Source organism: Somniosus microcephalus, unplaced genomic scaffold (genome assembly GCF_052327205.1).
Source record: "Somniosus microcephalus isolate GS21.2 unplaced genomic scaffold, FLI_Smic_1.0 unresolved_chr9, whole genome shotgun sequence".
Taxonomy (NCBI): domain Eukaryota; kingdom Metazoa; phylum Chordata; class Chondrichthyes; order Squaliformes; family Somniosidae; genus Somniosus; species Somniosus microcephalus.
This window is the reverse complement of record NW_028225187.1, coordinates 3449890-3472809: the sequence shown is the minus strand read 5'-3', so window position 1 is coordinate 3472809 and position 22920 is coordinate 3449890. Positions and strand designations below refer to the sequence as shown.

At 46.1% G+C, this 22920-nt stretch overlaps 1 protein-coding gene across 1 annotated transcript in view; it reads right to left on the bottom strand.

The window, feature by feature from the left end:
- The window catches only part of LOC147084229 (NACHT, LRR and PYD domains-containing protein 3-like), a 205165-nt gene extending 192152 nt beyond the window's left edge, over window positions 1–13013 (bottom strand). Inside the window, exon 1 of the mRNA XM_085979485.1 lies at window positions 12848–13013. The gene's annotated coding sequence lies outside the window, so the exon portion shown is untranslated. The remainder of the gene's footprint in view (window positions 1–12847) is intronic.
- Window positions 13014–22920: the final 9907 nt, after the last annotated feature.

Below are 22920 nucleotides of genomic sequence, written 5' to 3'. Positions count from 1 at the left end.
ATCCTCGGGACAGTGTTCGACGTGTGTGGCACCATGGAGTGTGGTTATTGGAGGAGAATCATCTCAGCACCAGGACATCACTGCAGGAGATCCTCGGGACAGTGTTCGACGTGTGTGGCACCATGGAGTGTGGTTATTGGAGAATCGTCTCAGCACCAGGACATCACTGCAGGAGATCCTCGGGACAGTGTTCGACGTGTGTGGCACCATGGGGTGTGGTTATTGGAGAATCGTCTCAGCACCAGGACATCACTGCAGGAGATCCTCGGGACAGTGTTCGACGTGTGTGGCACCATGGAGTGTGGTTATTGGAGGCGAATCGTCTCAGCACCAGGACATCACTGCAGGAGATCCTCGGGACAGTGTTCGACGTGTGTGTGACACCATGGAGTGTGGTTATTGGAGAATCGTCTCAGCACCAGGACATGACTGCAGGAGTTCCTCGGGGCACTGTTCGACGTGTGTGGCACCATGGAGTGTGGTTATTGGAGAATCGTCTCAGCACCAGGACATCACTGCAGGAGATCCTCGGGACAGTGTTCGACGTGTGTGGCACCATGGAGTGTGGTTATTGGAGGTGAATCGTCTCAGCACCAGGACATCACTGCAGGAGATCCTCGGGACAGTGTTCGACGTGTGTGGCACCATGGAGTGTGGTTATTGGAGAATCGTCTCAGCAGCAGGACATCACTGCAGGAGATCCTCGGGGCAGTGTTCGACGTGTGTGACACCATGGAGTGTGGTTATTGGAGGTGAATCGTCTCAGCACCAGGACATCACTGCAGGAGATCCTCGGGACAGTGTTCGACGTGTGTGGCACCATGGAGTGTGGTTATTGGAGGTGAATCGTCTCAGCACCAGGACATCACTGCAGGAGATCCTCGGGACAGTGTTCGACGTGTGTGACACCATGGAGTGTGGTTATTGGAGGTGAATCGTCTCAGCACCAGGACATCACTGCAGGAGTTCCTCGGGGCAGAGTCTTCGGACTAACCACTTCAGCTGCTTCGCCAATTACCTTCCCTCCATCATAAAGCCAGGAGTGGGGATGTTCTCTGATGATTTCACTGTTCAGCTCCATTTTCAATTAGTCAGATAATGAAGCAGCCCGTGCTCGAATGCAGCAAGTCCTGGACAAAAATCTAGGCTTGGGCGGACAAGTGGTCAGTAACATTCGCGCGCCACAAGTGTCAGGCAATGCCCATCTCCCACAAGAGAGTCCAACCATGTCCGTTTGTCATTCACTGGCATTGCCATCGTCAAATCCCTACCATTTACTCGCCACAAAAAAAACTCGTGGCTGCTAGAGCAGGTAAGAGGCTGGGTATTCTGTGGCGAGTGGCACAACTCCCGGCCACCCAGGAGCCTCTCCTGCACCTATAAAGGTACAAATGCGGCGTGTGATGGAAAACTCACCACTTGCCTGGATAGGTGCAGCTGCAACAACACTCAAGAAGCTCCCTGCAATCCAGGACAGAGAAATACACTTCATCAGTCCACCCACCACCTTAAACATCCAATCCCTCCACCAACAGTGCACCATCACTGCAGTGTGTGCTGTTTACAGAAAGAACTGCAGCAGTTCGCCAAGGCTTCTTTGACGGCGCCTCTCAAACCCGCGCCCTCTGCCACCTAGAAGAACAAGAGCATCATCCGCATGGAAACACCGCCACCTCCAAGTTCCACTTCAAGTAACATACGATCCTGACTTGAACAGATATCGCCGTTTCTTCATCGTCAGTGTAAATTAGAGCCAAAACACCCAGCGCCCTCTGCAGAGGGAACAGGAGAAGCGACTGTATGATTCCTTAACCAATCAGCTTGAAGAATCTTTACGCAAAGTCTGAACCAGGAAGTCTTAGTTAGAATATAGAATGCAATGTCAAATCACATTCAGAAAGTGAAATAAAGAGAGGGAAAGAAAGATTGGATTCAGAATGGTTCTCACTGAAACATACAACATTCTTACAGGGCTTGACAGGGTAGATGCAGGGAGGATGTTTCCCCGGGCTGGGGAGTCTGTAACCAGGGGCACAGTCTTAGAAACAGAGGTCGGCCATTTAGGACTGAGATAAGGAGAAATTTCTTCACTCAGAGGGTGGTGAATCTTTGGAATTCTCTACCCCAGAGGGCTGTGGAGACTCAGTCATTGGGTATATTCAGGACAGAGATCAACATCGGTCAACATTCTTGTTGTACGAGGCCCCTTGGTTCAGAGCAATCATAATATGATAGAATTCTTAATTAAAATGGAGAGTGAAGTAGTTGAATCAGAGACTAGGGTCCTGAATTTAAATAAAGGAAACTATGATGGTATGAGGCGTGAGTTGGCTAGGATGGATTGGGGAATGTCACTCAAAGGGTTGACGGTGGATAGGCATTGGTAAACATTTAAAGATTGCATGGATGAACTACAGAATGTGTTCATCCCAGTTTGGCATAAAAATAAAACAATAAATGCGACTCAACCGTGGCTAACAAGGGAAATTAGGGATAGCATAAGATCCAAGGAGAGGACATATAAATTGGCAAGAAAAAGCAATAATCCTGAGGATTGGGAGCAGTTTAGGATTCAACAAAGAAGGACAAAGGGATTAATTAGGAGGCAGAAGATAGAATGAGAGTAAGCTTGCAGGGTTCATAAAAACTGACTGTAAAAGCTTCTATAGATATGTGAAGAGAAAAAGATTGGTGGAGTCAAGCGTAGGTCCCTTGCAGTTAGATTCAAGGGAATTTATAATGGGGAACAAAGAAATGGCAGACCAACTAAATACATATTTTGGTTCTGTCTTCAAAAAGGAGAACACAGATCACCTCCCAGAGATGTCGGGGAACATATGGTCTAAAGAGAGGGAGGAATTGAATGAAATCAGTATTTGTAGGGAAATGGTGTTAGGGAAATTGATGGGATTGAAGGCCGATAAATCCCCACGGCCTGATAATCTACATCCTAGTGTAATTAAGGAAGTGGCCCTAGAAATTGTAGATGCATTGCTGGTCATCTTCCAAAATTCTATAGGCTCTGGAACAGTTCCCATGGATTGGAGGGTAGCTAATGTTACCCCACTATTTAAAAAGTTGGTAGAGAATCCATTTTAAAAGATGTAATAGCAGAGCACTTGGAAAACAGTGACGGGATCGGACAAAGTCAACATGGACTTACAAAAGATAAATCATGCTTGACTAATCCACTGGAATTTTTTGAGGATGTAACTGGTAAAATAGATACGGGAGAACCAGTGGATGTGGTGTATTTGGATTTTCAGAAGGCTTTCGATGAGAACCCGCATAAGAGATTAGTGTGTAAAGTTAAAGCACATGGGACTGGGGGTAAGGTACTGACTTGGATAGAGCACTGGTTGGCAGACAGGAACAAAGTGTTGGAATAAGTGGGTCTTTTTCTGAGTGGCAGGCAGTGACCAGTGGGGTACCGCAGGGATCGGTTCTAGGACCCCAGCTATTCACAATATATATTAATGATCTAGACGAGGGAACTAGATGTAATATCTCCAAATTTGCAGATGCCACAAAGCTGGGTGGGCGTGTGTGCTGTGAGGAGGATGCAGAGAAAATCCAGTATTATTTGGACAGGTTGGGTGATTGGGCAGATGTATGGCAGATGCAATGTAACGTGGATAAATGTGAGGTTATCCACTTTGGTGGCAAAAACAGGAAGGCAGATTATCTGAACGGCAATTGATTGAGAAAAGGGGAAGTGCATCGAGACCTGGGTGTGCTTGTGCACCAGTCGCTGAAGGCAAGCATGCAGTTGCAGCAGGCAGTTAAGAAGGCAAATGGTATGTTGGCCTTCATAGCGAGAGGATTCGAGTACAGGAGGAAGGATGTCTTGCAGCAGTAGTACAGGGCCTTGGTGAGACAACACCTTGAGTATTGTGTGCAGTTTTGGTCGCCTTATCTGAGGAAGGATGTTGTTGCCATGGAGGGAGTGCAGCGAAGATTCACCAGACTGATACCTGGGATGGCAGGAATGACGTATGAGAAAGATTGGGTCGATTGGGCTTATACGCGCTGGAGTTTAGAAGAATGAGAGGCGATCTCATTAAAACATATAAAATTCTAACAGGACTAGATAGACTAGATGCTGGAAGGATGTTCCCGATGGCCGGGGAGTCCAGAACCAGGGGTCACAGTCTAAGGATAAGGGGTAAGCCATTTAGGACTGAGATGAGGAGGAATTTCGTCACCCAGAGTGGTGAACCTGTGGAATTCTCTACCACAGAAGGTACTTGAGGCCAATTCATTAAATATATTCATGAAGGAGTTAAATATATTTCTTAAGGCTAAAGGGATATGGGGAGAAAGCAGAGACAAGGTACTCAATTTGGATGATCAGCCATGATCTCCTTAAATGGCGGAACAGGCTCGAGGGGCCGAATGGCCCTCTCCTCCTATCTTCTATGTTTCTATGATAGATTTCTGAATCTTAAGGGAATCAAGGGACATGGGGTTATTGCAGGAAAGGGGAGGTGAGGTAGAAGATCAGCCATGATCTTATTGAATGGCAGAGCAGGCTCGAAGGGATAAATGGCCGACTCCTGCTATTATTTCTTATCTTATGTTCAGAGGGAACAAAAAAAGACAGAAAGAAAAGTTACCAATATTATTGAATTTTTGTCTGTACAGCTCCAACAATGATTAAAATCTGAAGGAATGAGACTCCACAGGTGTAAAGGTCAATTTTCAGTGCAAGAGAGGTTGTCTGGCATTAGTTAAGACTGATCACACCGGTAAAAAAATAATTACACTGGAATAGGCAAGTCCTGACTTTTCCTGGCGAGTTTCCTGTTTATCTATCAGGTAAGTACAGTTATTTTATGCCATTCCATTTCAGTGGCGAGTCTCTCGGCGAGACACCATTCTCGCTCAGCTTTGTGAGCAGCAGGGCAACTCGGACAGGACCTTCCCGATTTTCCTGTTTAACTCCGCATGTGCAGTCGCTGGAAGTTACTGTCCAATTTACACTTGAATAACAGTGAGCGCTGTTAGCCCCACCGTTATTTCTACCGCAAAATCTGGCCTATTGCAAAAATATGAAACTATCACTAATTTATCCCCAGTCACTCAGTCCTTGAACAAAATGGTGCAGAAACCAAACCAGTAAAGTGAGCGGATGGAAAATGACAGACTGAGAAATCTCAATTTCCTCATGTTCCCCCCTGGGGAGTGACGTCCCACACCAAGTGCACAGGGGCAGGTAATTACAGACTGAGTAATCTCAATTTCCTCATGTTCCTCCCTGGGGAGTGACGTCCCACACCAAGTGCACAGGGGCAGGTAATTACAGACTGAGTAATCTCAATTTCCTCATGTTCCCCCTGGGGAGTGACGTCCCACGCCAAGTGCACAGGGGCTGGTAATTTACCCAGTTGTGCACAGGTTTGTGCACTCCATGTTTAGGATGTAATAGCAGTGGAAAAGCTGGCGTGCAATTACACGAAGATGTTAGCAGGGATGTGGAGTTACCGTTAGAGAGTGCGATTTGAGAACGTTGGACTCAATCCACTAGAGGTGAGCAGATTAAGTGAGGGTTTGCTGCAAGTCTTCAGATTCTGAAGAGTTATGATCCAATAAATAGTTACTGATAGTTTCCACTGATTGCCCAGAGGGAACATATTTATGCTATTTAGAAGAATTCGGTGTGAAGGTTGATAAACTGAATTACACACGAGGTGGTTACAAAGCAGAATTCAATCCCACAAGCTATGTTAGAAGCAAGTGGACCTTTTTTTAAAAATAAAATCAATTTCCTTTGCTGCGTGGATAGAAATTAATGCTGGAGAATGGGGAGTGAACAGAAGATTGCACCTGGACTAATTGGGATACTAACCATAATGCGGTCAACAGGAGGTTGGAATTTGACAAGGTGGGATATCAACAGTAATGGGTGGTGAGCAGGAGATTGGGAATAGACTAGGTGGGATATTAACAGCAATGGGTAGTGAGCAGGAGGTTGGGATTAGACTAGGTGGGATATTAACAGCAATGGGCAGTGAGCAGGAGGTTGGGATTAGACTAGGTGGGATATTAACGGTAATGGGCAGTGAGCAGGAGGTTGGGATTAGACTAGGTGGGATATTAACAGCAATGGGCAGTGAGCAGGAGGTTGGGATTAGACTAGGTGGGATATTAACAGCAATGGGCAGTGAGCAGGAGGTTGGGATTAGACTAGGTGGGATATTAACGGTAATGGGCAGTGAGCACGAGGTTGGGATTAGACTAGGTGGGATATTAACAGTAATGGGCAGTGAGCAGGAGGTTGGGATTACACTAGGTGGGATATTAACGGTAATGGGCAGTGAGCAGGAGGTTGGGATTAGACTAGGTGGGATATTAACAGTAATGGGCAGTGAGCAGGAGGTTGGGATTGGACTAGGTGGGATATTAACCGTAATGGGCAGTGAGCAGGAGGTTGGGAATAGACGAGGTGGGATATTAACGGCAATGGGTAGGGAACAGGAGGTTGGGATTAGACTAGGTGGGATATTAACGGTAATGGGCAGTGAGCAGGAGGTTGGGATTAGACTAGGTGGGATATTAACGGTAATGGGTAGTGAGCAGGAGGTTGGGATTAGACTTGGTGGGATATTAACGGTAATGGTAGTGAGCAGGAGGTTGGGATTAGACTAGGTGGGATATTAACGGTAATGGGCAGTGAGCAGGAGGTTGGGATTAGACTTGGTGGGATATTAACGGTAATGGTAGTGAGCAGGAGGTTGGGATTAGACTAGGTGGGATATTAACAGTAATGGGGAGTGAGCAGGATGTTGGGATTAGACGAGGTGGGATATTAACAGCAATGGGCAGTGAGCAGGAGGTTGGGATTAGACTTGGTGGGATATTAACGGTAATGGGCAGTGAGCAGGAGGTTTGGATTAGACTAGGTGGGATATTAACAGTAATGGGCAGTGAGCCGGAGGTTGGGATTAGACTAGGTGGGTTATTAACAGTAATGGGCAGTGAGCAGGAGGTTGGGATTAGACTAGGTGGGATATTAACAGTAATGGGTAGTGAGCAGGAGGTTGGGATTAGACTAGGTGGGATATTAACAGTAATGGGTAGTGAGCAGGAGGTTGGGATTAGACAAGGTGGGATATTAACAGTAATGGGTAGTGAGCAGGAGGTTGGGATTAGACTAGGTGGGATATTAACAGTAATGGGTAGTGAGCAGGAGGTTGGGATTAGACTAGGTGGGATATTAACGGTAATGGGCAGTGAGCAGGAGGTTGGGTTTAGACTAGGTGGGATATTAACAGTAATGGGTAGTGAGCAGGAGGTTGGGATTAGACTAGGTGGGATATTAACAGTAATGGGCAGTGAGCAGGAGGTTGGGATTAGACTAGGTGGGATATTAATAGTAATGGGCAGTGAGCAGGAGGTTGGGATTAGACTTGGTGGGATATTAACGGTAATGGGCAGTGAGCAGGAGGTTTGGATTAGACTAGGTGGGATATTAACAGTAATGGGCAGTGAGCCGGAGGTTGGGATTAGACTAGGTGGGTTATTAACAGTAATGGGCAGTGAGCAGGAGGTTGGGATTAGACTAGGTGGGATATTAACAGTAATGGGCAGTGAGCAGGAGGTTGGGATTAGACTAGGTGGGATATTAACAGTAATGGGCAGTGAGCAGGAGGTTGGGATTAGACTAGGTGGGATATTAACAGTAATAGGCAGTGAGCAGGAGGTTGGGATTAGACTAGAGGGGATATTAACAGTAATGGGTAGTGAGCAGGAGGTTGGGATTAGACTAGGTGGGATATTAACAGTAATGGGCAGTGAGCAGGAGGTTGGGATTAGACTAGGTGGGATATTAACAGTAATGGGCAGTGAGCAGGAGGTTGGGATTAGACTAGGTGGGATATTAACAGTAATGGGCAGTGAGCAGGAGGTTGGGATTAGACTAGGTGGGATATTAACAGTAATGGGCAGTGAGCAGGAGGTTGGGATTAGACTAGGTGGGATATTAACGGTAATGGGCAGTGAGCAGGAAGTTGGGATTAGACTAGGTGGGTTATTAACAGTAATGGGCAGTGAGCAGGAGGTTGGGATTAGACTAGGTGGGTTATTAACAGTAATGGGCAGTGAGCAGGAGGTTGGGATTAGACTAGGTGGGATATTAACAGTAATGGGCAGTGAGCAGGAGGTTGGGATTAGACTAGGTGGGATATTAACGGTAATGGGCAGCGAGCAGGAAGTTGGGATTAGACTAGGTGGGTTATTAACAGTAATGGGCAGTGAGCAGGAGGTTGGGATTAGACTAGGTGGGTTATTAACAGTAATTGGTAATGAGCAGGAGGTTGGGATTAGACTAGGTGGGATATTAACAGTAATGGGCAGTGAGCAGGAGGTTGGGATTAGACTAGGTGGGATATTAACAGTAATGGGCAGTGAGCAGGAGGTTGGGATTAGACTAGCTGGGATATTAACAGTAATGGGCAGTGAGCAGGAGGTTGGGATTAGATTAGGTGGGTTATTAACAGTAATTGGTAATGAGCAGGAGGTTGGGATTAGACTAGCTGGGTTATTAACAGTAATTGGCAGTGAGCAGGAGGTTGGGATTAGACTAGGTGGGTTATTAACAGTAATTGGTAATGAGCAGGAGGTTGGGATTCGACTAGGTGGGATATTAACAGTAATGGGCAGTGAGCAGGAGGTTGGGATTAGACTAGGTGGGATATTAACGGTAATGGGCAGTGAGCAGGAGGTTGGGATTAGACTAGGTGGGATATTAACAGTAATGGGCAGTGAGCAGGAAGTTGGGATTAGACTAGGTGGGATATTAACGGTAATGGGCAGTGAGCAGGAGGTTGGGATTAGACTAGGTGGGATATTAACCGCAATGGGTAGTGAGCAGGAGGTTGGGATTAGACTCGGTGGGATATTAACAGTAATGGGCAGTGAGCAGGAGGTTGGGATTAGACTAGGTGGGATATTAACCGCAATGGGTAGTGAGCAGGAGGTTGGGATTAGACTAGGTGGGATATTAACAGTAATGGGCAGTGAGCAGGAGGTTGGGATTAGACTAGGTGGGATATTAACAGTAATGGGCAGTGAGCAGGAGGTTGGGATTAGACTAGGTGGGATATTAACAGTAATGGGCAGTGAGCAGGAGGTTGGGATTAGACTAGGTGGGATATTAACAGTAATGGGCAGTGAGCAGGAGGTTGGGATTAGACTAGGTGGGATATTAACAGTAATGGGCAGTGAGCAGGAAGTTGGGATTAGACTAGGTGGGATATTAACGGTAATGGGTAGTGAGCAGGAGGTTGGGATTAGACTAGGTGGGATATTAACCGCAATGGGTAGTGAGCAGGAGGTTGGGATTAGACTCGGTGGGATATTAACAGTAATGGGCAGTGAGCAGGAGGTTGGGATTAGACTAGGTGGGATATTAACCGCAATGGGTAGTGAGCAGGAGGTTGGGATTAGACTAGGTGGGATATTAACAGTAATGGGCAGTGAGCAGGAGGTTGGGATTAGACTAGGTGGGATATTAACAGTAATGGGCAGTGAGCAGGAAGTTGGGATTAGACTAGGTGGGATATTAACGGTAATGGGTAGTGAGCAGGAGGTTGGGATTAGACTAGGTGGGATATTAACAGTAATGGGCAGTGAGCAGGAGGTTGGGATTAGACTAGGTGGGATATTAACAGTAATGGGCAGTGAGCAGGAAGTTGGGATTAGACTAGGTGGGATATTAACGGTAATGGGTAGTGAGCAGGAGGTTGGGATTAGACTAGGTGGGATATTAACAGTAATGGGCAGTGAGCAGGAGGTTGGGATTAGACTAGGTGGGATATTAACAGTAATGGGCAGTGAGCAGGAGGTTGGGATTAGACTAGGTGGGATATTAACAGTAATGGGCAGTGAGCAGGAGGTTGGGATTAGACTAGGTGGGATATTAACAGTAATGGGCAGTGAGCAGGAGGTTGGGATTACACTAGGTGGGATATTAACAGTAATGGGCAGTGAGCAGGAGGTTGGGATTAGACTAGGTGGGATATTAACAGTAATGGGCAGTGAGCAGGAAGTTGGGATTAGACTAGGTGGGATATTAACGGTAATGGGCAGTGAGCAGGAGGTTGGGATTAGACTAGGTGGGATATTAACAGTAATGGGCAGTGAGCAGGAGGTTGGGATTAGACTAGGTGGGATATTAACAGTAATGGGCAGTGAGCAGGAGGTTGGGATTAGACTCGGTGGGATATTAACAGTAATGGGCAGTGAGCAGGAGGTTGGGATTAGACTAGGTGGGATATTAACCGCAATGGGTAGTGAGCAGGAGGTTGGGATTAGACTAGGTGGGATATTAACAGTAATGGGCAGTGAGCAGGAGGTTGGGATTAGACTAGGTGGGATATTAACAGTAATGGGCAGTGAGCAGGAGGTTGGGATTAGACTAGGTGGGATATTAACAGTAATGGGTAGTGAGCAGGAGGTTGGGATTAGACTAGGTGGGATATTAACAGTAATGGGCAGTGAGCAGGAGGTTGGGAATAGACTAGGTGGGATATTAACAGTAATGGGCAGTGAGCAGGAGGTTGGGATTAGACTAGGTGGGATATTAACAGTAATGGGCAGTGAGCAGGAAGTTGGGATTAGACTAGGTGGGATATTAACGGTAATGGGTAGTGAGCAGGAGGTTGGGATTAGACTAGGTGGGATATTAACAGTAATGGGCAGTGAGCAGGAGGTTGGGATTAGACTAGGTGGGATATTAACAGTAATGGGCAGTGAGCAGGAGGTTGGGATTAGACTAGGTGGGATATTAACCGCAATGGGTAGTGAGCAGGAGGTTGGGATTAGACTAGGTGGGATATTAACAGTAATGGGCAGTGAGCAGGAGGTTGGGATTAGACTAGGTGGGATATTAACAGTAATGGGCAGTGAGCAGGAGGTTGGGATTAGACTAGGTGGGATATTAACAGTAATGGGCAGTGAGCAGGAGGTTGGGATTAGACTAGGTGGGATATTAACAGTAATGGGTAGTGAGCAGGAGGTTGGGATTAGACTAGGTGGGATATTAACAGTAATGGGGAGTGAGCAGGAGGTTGGGATTAGACTAGATGGGATATTAACAGTAATGGGCAGTGAGCAGGAGGTTGGGATTAGACTAGGTGGGATATTAACAGTAATGGGGAGTGAGCAGGAGGTTGGGATTAGACTAGATGGGATATTAACAGTAATGGGCAGTGAGCAGGAGGTTGGGATTAGACTAGGTGGGATATTAACGGTAATGGGCAGTGAGCAGGAGGTTGGGATTAGACTAGGTGGGATATTAACGGTAATGGGCAGTGAGCAGGAGGTTGGGATTAGACTAGGTGGGATATTAACAGTAATGGGCAGTGAGCAGGAGGTTGGGATTAGACTAGGTGGGATATTAACAGTAATGGGCAGTGAGCAGGAGGTTGGGATTAGACTAGGTGGGATATTAACAGTAATGGGCAGTGAGCAGGAGGTTGGGATTAGACTAGGTGGGATATTAACAGTAATGGGCAGTGAGCAGGAGGTTGGGATTAGACTAGGTGGGATATTAACAGTAATGGGCAGTGAGCAGGAGGTTGGGATTAGACTAGGTGGGATATTAACAGTAATGGGCAGTGAGCAGGAGGTTGGGATTAGACTAGGTGGGATATTAACAGTAATGGGCAGTGAGCAGGAGGTTGGGATTAGACTCGGTGGATATTAACAGTAATGGGCAGTGAGCAGGAGGTTGGGATTAGACTAGGTGGGATATTAACAGTAATGGGCAGTGAGCAGGAGGTTGGGATTAGACTAGCTGGGATATTAACAGTAATGGGCAGTGAGCAGGAGGTTGGGATTAGACTAGGTGGGATATTAACAGTAATCTGCAGTGAGCAGGAGGTTGGGATTAGACTAGGTGGGATATTAACAGTAATGGGCAGTGAGCAGGAGGTTGGGATTAGACTAGGTGGGATATTAACAGTAATGGGTAGTGAGCAGGAGGTTGGGATTAGACTAGGTGGGATATTAACAGTAATGGGCAGTGAGCAGGGGGTTGGGATGAGACTAGGTGGGATATTAACAGTAATGGGCAGTGAGCAGGAGGTTGGGATGAGAGTAAATTTCCTAGATTATCGACTGGGAAAGTTGGTAGCAGGTCGACCATCCATTATACACCCTGCCCGATTATCATTTCCATTTGGCTCTGTTCCATTACAGGTAACTGACAGAACAGTACAGGCTGCTTGCTGTAATTTCCTGAAGTGCTGTCCCGGGGAGTGACACTCCTCGACAGGTTCTACCGCCAGTATTGAGTCTCTGTCAAAGTTGGAATTGACTCCCGGTGATGCAGGGGGAGGAAAAACCTGCACAGCGTCGGGTTTTCAATCCTCATTCTTTGGGGAGTTAGTTTTCCTGTTCGTGTCTCAGACATTTTAGCCATTGTGTTTTTGTTCTTGAAAAGCCTCTCATTTACTCCACAGATGATTTTTGTCATCTCTCATTTCCTTCATTTACTTTAAGTAGTTTCCAGGTCAGTAAACTCACGACGTTCCCTGAAATTCCTGTCTGTTGCCTCTGGCCTCTCCTTTTCCCAGTCCCACTAAAACTGTTCCCTTTGTTTTCAGTCCACAAAGAGTTATACCCAAACCGTTCCCCGGTCCTTTGTACAGATACTGACGGATCCGCTGGGTATTTTCACCTCTTCATATCATTGTTTCAGATTCACAATATTTTCAGTTTTATCTATTTAGTTCCTATTTGACAAGTTTCTCTTCGGTAACACTCTGTGATTCTAAGATCTGATATCCTGTCAGTTCTGTGATGTTTGGATAATCCAGACTCATTCTGTGTCCCTCCCACTTACCCGATGTTCTTGTCCACTGAAATGCCTCTCGTATGTTAACAACGAGCTGACTCCGTCCACCCCTCCTTCAATCGCCTGTTCCAGTCTGTCCCGGTAGAATTTCGTGAACTGGAACAGCTGGTAATCTTCGCACTTTGTCAAGAACTCAGTGATTGTAGAGTTCGGATCTGTGAACACAAATGGAGAAAACTAAACACATTATCCACATTCTACCCAGGCGGCTACATGTCATCGTATACCAAACGGCGACAGCTTCCTGTGAGACACATTATCAAACACCTTCTGGTGAGCCACATTATCAAACACCTTCTGGTGAGCCACATTATCAAACACCTTCCTGTGAGCCACATTATCAAACACCTTCTGGTGAGCCACATTATCAAACACCTTCTGGTGAGCCACATTATCAAACACCTTCCGGTGAGCCACATTATCAAACACCTTCTGGTGAGCCACATTATCAAACACCTTCTGGTGAGCCACATTATCAAACACCTTCTGGTGAGCCACATTATCAAACACCTTCCGGTGAGCCACATTATCAAACACCTTCTGGTGAGCCACATTATCAAACACCTTCTGGTGAGCCACATTATCAAACACCTTCTGGTGAGCCACATTATCAAACACCTTCTGGTGAGACACATTATCAAACACCTTCTGGTGAGCCACATTATCAAACACCTTCTGGTGAGCCACATTATCAAACACCTTCTGGTGAGCCACATTATCAAACACCTTCCTGTGAGCCACATTATCAAACACCTTCTGGTGAGCCACATTATCAAACACCTTCTGGTGAGCCACATTATCAAACACCTTCTGGTGAGCCACATTATCAAACACCTTCTGGTGAGACACATTATCAAACACCTTCTGGTGAGCCACATTATCAAACACCTTCTGGTGAGCCACATTATCAAACACCTTCTGGTGAGCCACATTATCAAACACCTTCTGGTGAGACACATTATCAAACACCTTCTGGTGAGACACATTATCAAACACCTTCTGGTGAGCCACATTATCAAACACCTTCTGGTGAGCCACATTATCAAACACCTTCCGATAACCCACATTATCAAACACCTTCTGGTGAGCCACATTATCAAACACCTTCTGGTGAGACACATTATCAAACACCTTCTGGTGAGCCACATTATCAAACACCTTCCTGTGAGCCACATTATCAAACACCTTCCTGTGAGCCACATTATCAAACACCTTCTGGTGAGCCACATTATCAAACACCTTCCTGTGAGCCACATTATCAAACACCTTCTGGTGAGGCACATTGTCAAACACCTTCTGGTGAGCCACATTATCAAACACCTTCTGGTGAGCCACATTATCAAACACCTTCTGGTGAGCCACATTATCAAACACCTTCTGGTGAGCCACATTATCAAACACCTTCTGGTGAGCCACATTATCAAACACCTTCTGGTGAGCCACATTATCAAACACCTTCTGATAACCCACATACACCGCATGTACAAAATTCCATCAACCTGTATAGTCACGGCTCCACAAAACTACATCTTAATGTGTTGGGAGATTGGGCACATGACTGGCAAATGGTGTTTAGCTTGGATAAGTGCCGTGTTATGCCTGTGGGCAGTGCGAGTGCTCAACATTCATACACCCTTCATGGCATTAAATAAGGGGGAGAAAGGAAGATCCGGGTATTCTGGTGGATACATCTCTAAAGGTACAGGAGCAATGTCGTGAAGTGATAGCTAGAACAAAGGGGGTATTGGGGTGCGTTCATAGGACAGTAGGGTATAAGACGACCTATTCTGTCCTAGTACAAGACCTTGGTAAAGGCCTCACTTGGAATACTGTGTCCAATTATGGTCCCCACATAAGGTGGGTGGTAGAGCCTTTGAAACTGATGCAGAGGGACATTACACTAATTCCCAGTATAAAGCAATTTAGCTATCAAGATAGGCTAAGAATGTGGACTCTACACTTTAGAGAAGCAAAGACTAAGCGGTGAACTGATTGAGGTTTATAAGATGATGAAGGGAATCGATTGTGTTCCATTTGACAGTTTGTTCCAATTACATAGCTTACGGAGGGCCAGGGGTCACCATTTTAAGTTGTGCAAAGCCAAATTTAAGTTAGATGTCAGGAGGTGGTTCTTTTCCCAGAGAATAGTCGACCTCTGGAACAGGATACCTTCTCTGGCGGTGGACACTGACTCGGTGAATTCCTTCAGGCGAGAGCTGGACCTGTTCCTGTTTAGTGTGGACATCACCTCTTACAACAGGAAGATACTTCCGGGAATTCAGTGCAAGATTGATCTGCTGGACTAGTTTCAATCGCCTAGATGGGTTGGAGAGGAATTTCCCCTATTTAAATCCCCCAAATTGACCTGTGTTTTTTCACCTCACCCATGGTTTGGTTTGGGATAACTAGAACAAAGTATGGCAATTGCCTGGGAAAGTCTGGATGGACCAAAGGGTCTTTACCTGTCCATCATTGTTCGTAAAATTGTCATATACGACTTTTCTGCAGCTAATCCGTTCCAGCCTCCCCTCATTATCCTCTTTCTCGCTAAATGCTCGCTAATTCAACCTGGATTAACAGATTTGGTGGGGTTTCTACACAATGGTCTCTGGTTACCAGGTTAATCCTCTCTCCACATTAGAACAGAAACATCACTTGGGCTCCTTCAGTCCACCTGTATATTTTTGATATTAAACCTGGGTTGAAATGCTGTGCTCAGTCCCTCCTATCTCCGCTCTGACTTCCTCTAACAGTCTGATATTAAACCTGGGTTGAAATGCTGTGGTCAGTCCCTCCTATCACCTCTCTGACTTCCTCTAACAGTCTGATATTAAACCTGGGTTGAAATGCTGTGCTCAGTCCCTCCTATCTCCGCTCTGACTTCCTCTAACAGTCTGATATTAAACCTGGGTTGAAATGCTGTGCTCAGTCCCTCCTATCTCCTCTCTGACTTCCTCTAACAGTCTGATATTAAACCTGGGTTGAAATGCTGTGCTCAGTCCCTCCTATCTCCTCTCTGACTTCCTCTAACAGTCTGATATTAAACCTGGGTTGAAATGCTGTGCTCAGTCCCTCCTATCACCTCTCTGACTTCCTCTAACAGTCTGATATTAAACCTGGGTTGAAATGCTGTGCTCAGTCTCTCCTATCACCTCTCTGACTTCCTCTAACAGTCTGATATTAAACCTGGGTTGAAATGCTGTGCTCAGTCCCTCCTATCTCCGCTCTGACTTCCTCTAACAGTCTGATATTAAACCTGGGTTGAAATGCTGTGCTCAGTCCCTCCTATCACCTCTCTGACTTCCTCTAACAATCTGATATTAAACCTGGGTTGAAATGCTGTGGTCAGTCCCTCCTATCACCTCTCTGACTTCCTCTAACAGTCTGATATTAAACCTGGGTTGAAATGCTGTGCTCAGTCCCTCCTATCACCTCTCTGACTTCCTCTAACAGTCTGATATTAAACCTGGGTTGAAATGCTGTGCTCAGTCCCTCCTATCTCCTCTCTGACTTCCTCTAACAGTCTGATATTAAACCTGGGTTGAAATGCTGTGCTCAGTCCCTCCAATCTCCTCTCTGACTCCCTCTAACAGTCTGATATTAAACCTGGGTTGAAATGCTGTGCTCAGTCCCTCCTATCACCTCTCTGACTTCCTCTAACAGTCTGATATTAAACCTGGGTTGAAATGCTGTGCTCAGTCCCTCCTATCACCTCTCTGACTTCCTCCAACAGTCTGATATTAAACCTGGGTTGAAATGCTGTGCTCAGTCCCTCCTATCACCTCTCTGACTCCCTCTAACAGTCTGATATTAAACCTGGGTTGAAATGCTGTGCTCAGTCCCTCCTATCACCTCTCTGACTCCCTCTAACAGTCTGATATTAAACCTGGGTTGAAATGCTGTGCTCAGTCCCTCCTATCTCCGCTCTGACTTCCTCTAACAGTCTGATATTAAACCTGGGTTGAAATGCTGCGCTCAGTCCCTCCTATCACCTCTCTGACTTCCTCTAACAGTCTGATATTAAACCTGGGTTGAAATGCTGTGCTCAGTCCCTCCTATCACCTCTCTGACTTCCTCTAACAGTCTGATATTAAAGCTGGGTTGAAATGCTGTGCTCAGTCCCTCCTATCACCTCTCTGACTTCCTCTAACAGTGTGATATTAAACCTGGGTTGAAATGCTGTGCTCAGTCCCTCCTATCTCCGCTCTGACTTCCTCTAACAGTCTGATATTAAACCTGGGTTGAAATGCTGTGCTCAGTCCCTCCTATCACCTCTCTGACTTCCTCTAACAGTCTGATATTAAACCTGGGTTGAAATGCTGTGCTCAGTCCCTCCTATCTCCTCTCTGACTTCCTCTAACAGTCTGATATTAAACCTGGGTTGAAATGCTGTGCTCAGTCCCTCCTATCACCTCTCTGACTTCCTCTAACAGTCTGATATTAAACCTGGGTTGAAATGCTGTGCTCAGTCCCTCCTATCTCCTCTCTGACTTCCTCTAACAGTCTGATATTAAACCTGGGTTGAAATGCTGTGCTCAGTCCCTCCTATCTCCGCTCTGACTTCCTCTAACAGTCTGATATTAAACCTGGGTTGAAATGCTGTGCTCAGTCCCTCCTATCACCTCTCTGACTTCCTCTAACAGTCTGATATTAAACCTTGGTTGAAATGCTGTGCTCAGTCCCTCCTATCACCTCTCTGACTTCCTCTAACAATCTGATATTAAACCTGGGTTGAAATGCTGTGCTCAGTCCCTCCTATCACCTCTCTGACTTCCTCTAACAGTCTGATATTAAACCTGGGTTGAAATGCTGTGCTCAGTCCCTCCTATCACCTCTCTGACTTCCTCTAACAGTCTGATATTAAACCTTGGTTGAAATGCTGTGCTCAGTCCCTCCTATCACCTCTCTGACTTCCTCTAACAGTCTGATATTAAACCTGGGTTGAAATGCTGTGCTCAGTCCCTCCTATCTCCTCTCTGACTTCCTCTAACAATCTGATATTAAACCTGGGTTGAAATGCTGTGCTCAGTCCCTCCTATCACCTCTCTGACTTCCTCTAACAGTCTGATATTAAACCTGGGTTGAAATGCTGTGCTCAGTCCCTCCTATCTCCTCTCTGACTTCCTCTAACAGTCTGATATTAAACCTGGGTTGAAATGCTGTGCTCAGTCCCTCCTATCACCTCTCTGACTTCCTCTAACAGTCTGATATTAAACCTGGGTTGAAATGCTGTGCTCAGTCCCTCCTATCTCCGCTGTGACTTCCTAACAGTCTGATATTAAACCTGGGTTGAAATGCTGTGCTCAGTCCCTCCTATCACCTCTCTGACTCCCTCTAACAGTCTGATATTAAACCTGGGTTGAAATGCTGTGCTCAGTCCCTCCTATCACCTCTCTGACTTCCTCTAACAGTCTGATATTAAACCTGGGTTGAAATGCTGTGCTCAGTCCCTCCTATCTCCTCTCTGACTTCCTCTAACAATCTGATGTTAAACCTGGGTTGAAATGCTGTGCTCAGTCCCTCCTATCACCTCTCTGACTTCCTCTAACAGTCTGATATTAAACCTGGGTTGAAATGCTGTGCTCAGTCCCTCCTATCTCCTCTCTGACTTCCTCTAACAGTCTGATATTAAACCTGGGTTGAAATGCTGTGCTCAGTCCCTCCTATCACCTCTCTGACTTCCTCTAACAATCTGATGTTAAACCTGGGTTGAAATGCTGTGCTCAGTCCCTCCTATCTCCTCTCTGACTTCCTCTAACAGTCTGATATTAAACCTGGGTTGAAATGCTGTGCTCAGTCCCTCCTATCACCTCTCTGACTTCCTCTAACAGTCTGATATTAAACCTGGGTTGAAATGCTGTGCTCAGTCCCTCCTATCAGCTCTCTGACTTCCTCTAACAGTCTGATATTAAACCTGGGTTGAAATGCTGTGCTCAGTCCCTCCTATTTCCTCTCTGACTTCCTCTAACAGTGTGATATTAAACCTGGGTTGAAATGCTGTGCTCAGTCCCTCCTATCTCCTCTCTGACTTCCTCTAACAGTGTGATATTAAACCTGGGTTGAAATGCTGTGCTCAGTCCCTCCTATCTCCGCTGTGACTTCCTAACAGTCTGATATTAAACCTGGGTTGAAATGCTGTGCTCAGTCCCTCCTATCACCTCTCTGACTTCCTCTAACAGTCTGATATTAAACCTGGGTTGAAATGCTGTGCTCAGTCCCTCCTATCTCCTCTCTGACTTCCTCTAACAGTGTGATATTAAACCTGGGTTGAAATGCTGTGCTCAGTCCCTCCTATCTCCGCTGTGACTTCCTAACAGTCTGATATTAAACCTGGGTTGAAATGCTGTGCTCAGTCCCTCTTATCACCTCTCTGACTCCCTCTAACAGTCTGATATTAAACCTGGGTTGAAATGCTGTGCTCAGTCCCTCCTATCACCTCTCTGACTTCCTCTAACAATCTGATATTAAACCTGGGTTGAAATGCTGTGCTCAGTCCCTCCTATCACCTCTCTGACTCCCTCTAACAGTCTGATATTAAACCTGGGTTGAAATGCTGTGCTCAGTCCCTCCTATCACCTCTCTGACTCCCTCTAACAGTCTGATATTAAACCTGGGTTGAAATGCTGTGCTCAGTCCCTCCTATCACCTCTCTGACTTCCTCTAACAGTCTGATATTAAACCTGGGTTGAAATGCTGTGCTCAGTCCCTCCTATCACCTCTCTGACTTCCTCTAACAGTCTGATATTAAACCTGGGTTGAAATGCTGTGCTCAGTCCCTCCTATCACCTCTCTGACTTCCTCTAACAGTCTGATATTAAACCTGGGTTGAAATGCTGTGCTCAGTCCCTCCTATCACCTCTCTGACTTCCTCTAACAGTCTGATATTAAACCTGGGTTGAAATGCTGTGGTCAGTCCCTCCTATCACCTCTCTGACTTCCTCTAACAGTCTGATATTAAACCTGGGTTGAAATGCTGTGCTCAGTCCCTCCTATCACCGCTATGACTTCCTCTAACAGTCTGATATTAAACCTGGGTTGAAATGCTGTGCTCAGTCCCTCCTATCACCGCTCTGACTCCCTCTAACAGTCTGATATTAAACCTGGGTTGAAATGCTGTGCTCAGTCCCTCCTATCACCTCTCTGACTTCCTCTAACAGTCTGATATTAAACCTGGGTTGAAATGCTGTGCTCAGTCCCTCCTATCTCCTCTCTGACTTCCTCTAACAGTCTGATATTAAACCTGGGTTGAAATGCTGTGCTCAGTCCCTCCTATCTCCTCTCTGACTTCCTCTAACAGTCTGATATTAAACCTGGGTTGAAATGCTGTGCTCAGTCCCTCCTATCACCTCTCTGACTCCCTCTAACAGTCTGATATTAAACCTGGGTTGAAATGCTGTGGTCAGTCCCTCCTATCACCTCTCTGACTTCCTCTAACAGTCTGATATTAAACCTGGGTTGAAATGCTGTGCTCAGTCCCTCCTATCACCGCTATGACTTCCTCTAACAGTCTGATATTAAACCTGGGTTGAAATGCTGTGCTCAGTCCCTCCTATCACCGCTCTGACTCCCTCTAACAGTCTGATATTAAACCTGGGTTGAAATGCTGTGCTCAGTCCCTCCTATCACCTCTCTGACTTCCTCTAACAGTCTGATATTAAACCTGGGTTGAAATGCTGTGCTCAGTCCCTCCTATCTCCTCTCTGACTTCCTCTAACAGTCTGATATTAAACCTGGGTTGAAATGCTGTGCTCAGTCCCTCCTATCTCCTCTCTGACTTCCTCTAACAGTCTGATATTAAACCTGGGTTGAAATGCTGTGCTCAGTCCCTCCTATCACCTCTCTGACTTCCTCTAACAGTCTGATATTAAACCTGGGTTGAAATGCTGTGCTCAGTCCCTCCTATCACCTCTCTGACTCCCTCTAACAGTCTGATATTAAACCTGGGTTGAAATGCTGTGCTCAGTCCCTCCTATCACCTCTCTGACTTCCTCTCACAGTCTGATATTAAACCTGGGTTGAAATGCTGTGCTCAGTCCCTCCTATCACCTCTCTGACTTCCTCTAACAGTCTGATATTAAACCTGGGTTGAAATGCTGTGCTCAGTCCCTCCTATCTCCTCTCTGACTTCCTCTAACAGTCTGATATTAAACCTGGGTTGAAATGCTGTGCTTAGTCCCTCCTATCACCTCTCTGACTCCCTCTAACAGTCTGATATTAAACCTGGGTTGAAATGCTGTGCTCAGTCCCTCCTATCACCTCTCTGACTCCCTCTAACAGTCTGATATTAAACCTGGGTTGAAATGCTGTGGTCAGTCCCTCCTATCACCTCTCTGACTTCCTCTAACAGTCTGATATTAAACCTGGGTTGAAATGCTGTGCTCAGTCCCTCCTATCTCCTCTCTGACTTCCTCTAACAGTCTGATATTAAACCTGGGTTGAAATGCTGTGCTCAGTCCCTCCTATCACCTCTCTGACTCCCTCTAACAGTCTGATATTAAACCTGGGTTGAAATGCTGTGCTCAGTCCCTCCTATCACCTCTCTGACTCCCTCTAACAGTCTGATATTAAACCTGGGTTGAAATGCTGTGCTCAGTCCCTCCTATCACCGCTCTGACTTCCTCTAACAGTCTGATATTAAACCTGGGTTGAAATGCTGTGCTCAGTCCCTCCTATCTCCTCTCTGACTTCCTCTAACAGTCTGATATTAAACCTGGGTTGAAATGCTGTGCTCAGTCCCTCCTATCACCTCTCTGACTTCCTCTAACAGTCTGATATTAAACCTGGGTTGAAATGCTGTGCTCAGTCCCTCCTATCACCTCTCTGACTTCCTCTAACAGTCTGATATTAAACCTGGGTTGAAATGCTGTGCTCAGTCCCTCCTATCACCTCTCTGACTCCCTCTAACAGTCTGATATTAAACCTGGGTTGAAATGCTGTGCTCAGTCCCTCCTATCTCCTCTCTGACTTCCTCTAACAGTCTGATATTAAACCTGGGTTGAAATGCTGTGCTCAGTCCCTCCTATCACCTCTCTGACTTCCTCTAACAGTCTGATATAAAACCTGGGTTGAAATGCTGTGCTCAGTCCCTCCTATCACCTCTCTGACTTCCTCTAACAGTCTGATATTAAACCTGGGTTGAAATGCTGTGCTCAGTCCCTCCTAGCACCTCTCTGACTTCCTCTAACAGTCTGATATTAAACCTGGGTTGAAATGCTGTGCTCAGTCCCTCCTATCACCTCTCTGACTTCCTCTAACAGTCTGATATTAAACCTGGGTTGAAATGCTGTGCTCAGTCCCTCCTATCTCCGCTCTGACTTCCTCTAACAGTCTGATATTAAACCTGGGTTGAAATGCTGTGCTCAGTCCCTCCTATCACCGCTCTGACTTCCTCTAACAGTCTGATATTAAACCTGGGTTGAAATGCTGTGCTCAGTCCCTCCTATCACCTCTCTGACTTCCTCTAACAGTCTGATATTAAACCTGGTTGAAATGCTGTGCTCAGTCCCTCCTATCACCTCTCTGACTTCCTCTAACAGTCTGATATTAAACCTGGGTTGAAATGCTGTGCTCAGTCCCTCCTATCACCTCTCTGACTTCCTCTAACAATCTGATATTAAACCTGGGTTGAAATGCTGTGCTCAGTCCCTCCTATCACCTCTCTGACTTCCTCTAACAGTCTGATATTAAACCTGGGTTGAAATGCTGTGCTCAGTCCCTCCTATCTCCTCTCTGACTTCCTCTAACAGTCTGATATTAAACCTGGGTTGAAATGCTGTGCTCAGTCCCTCCTATCACCGCTCTGACTCCCTCTAACAGTCTGATATTAAACCTGGGTTGAAATGCTGTTCTCAGTCCCTCCTATCACCTCTCTGACTCCCTCTAACAGTCTGATATTAAACCTGGGTTGAAATGCTGTGCTCAGTCACTCCTATCTCCTCTCTGACTCCCTCTAACAGTCTGATATTAAACCTGGGTTGAAATGCTGTGCTCAGTCCCTCCTATCTCCTCTCTGACTTCCTCCAACAGTCTGATATTAAACCTGGGTTGAAATGCTGTGCTCA